Source organism: Palaemon carinicauda, chromosome 30, assembly GCF_036898095.1.
Source record: "Palaemon carinicauda isolate YSFRI2023 chromosome 30, ASM3689809v2, whole genome shotgun sequence".
NCBI lineage: Eukaryota > Metazoa > Arthropoda > Malacostraca > Decapoda > Palaemonidae > Palaemon > Palaemon carinicauda.
This window is the reverse complement of record NC_090754.1, coordinates 92307402-92308535: the sequence shown is the minus strand read 5'-3', so window position 1 is coordinate 92308535 and position 1134 is coordinate 92307402. Positions and strand designations below refer to the sequence as shown.

Here is a 1134-nt window from a genome sequence, read left to right as displayed (position 1 = left end):
TATTATAAATTCTCTCTCTCTAATATATATATATATATATATATATATATATATATATATACATACAGACACACTATATATATATATATATATGAGAAAATAGAGTGCCTGGCATGACCCTAAAGCAAGGGAAGCTGAACCTAAATCTGTTTAAGGTAAACGTAGTAACAGGTCACTCAAATACACAGATTGAGAATCTGGAATATATTATCCTCACCTACAAATAACTTCAGATGTAACCTGATGTTACTTGTTATCAACAGCAATCAGCAATGATACTCAAGTTAATCATATAATATAATAAACTATCTATAGAGTGGCATTAAGCTTATGAAATTGACACTATTTATTATTATTATTATTATTATTATTTTTATTATTATTATTATTATTACTAGCTAAGCTAAAACCCTAGTTGGAAAAGCAAGGTACTATAAGCCCTAGGGCTCCAACAGGGAAAAATAGCCCAGTGAGGAAAGGCAATAATGAATAATTATAATAAAATATTTTTAAAGACTTTACCAATATTAAAAAAAAGATATTTGATATATAAACTATAAAAGGACTTATGTCAGGCTGTTCAACATAAAAACATTTGCTGCAAGTTTGAGCTTTTGAAGTTCTACCGATTCAGCAACTAGATTAGGAAGATCATTCCCCAACTTGGTCACAGCTGGCATAAACTTCTAGAGTACTGTGTAGTATTGAGACACGTGATGGTGAAAGCCTGACTATTAGAATTAACTACATGCCTAGTATAAAAACATCTTCCCATGCCGGGAATCGAACCCGGGCCTCCTGGGTGAAAGCCAGGTATCCTAGCCACTAGACCACATGGGACTTATTATTCTAATGGAAGACTCAACATGTATATTTTCTGTAAATAAAACATGCAGACATACAACTGCATACTCACGAGCACACACAGACACACGCGATTTTGTTTACATAAATGAAAACTATATGTCACAATGGAATATACAAATTTGAAAAATTCCCTTGTGTAAAGTTAAATGTACAGAGTGAAATTTTAACAATGTTATAGACAGTTACATAATCTAGTACTACTAAGGTTGATTAGGTACTCGGGTAGTGGTGACTATATATTGGCAAGACATTTTAAAAATAAAGCTG

The 1134-nt window shown here is 31.7% G+C and overlaps 1 non-coding gene across 1 annotated transcript; it reads right to left on the bottom strand.

Moving 5' to 3' along the window:
* Positions 1-768: 768 nt before the first annotated feature.
* On the bottom strand, positions 769-840 carry TRNAE-UUC (transfer RNA glutamic acid (anticodon UUC)). The gene has a single exon. It is a non-coding gene; the product is annotated as a tRNA-Glu (tRNA).
* Positions 841-1134: the final 294 nt, after the last annotated feature.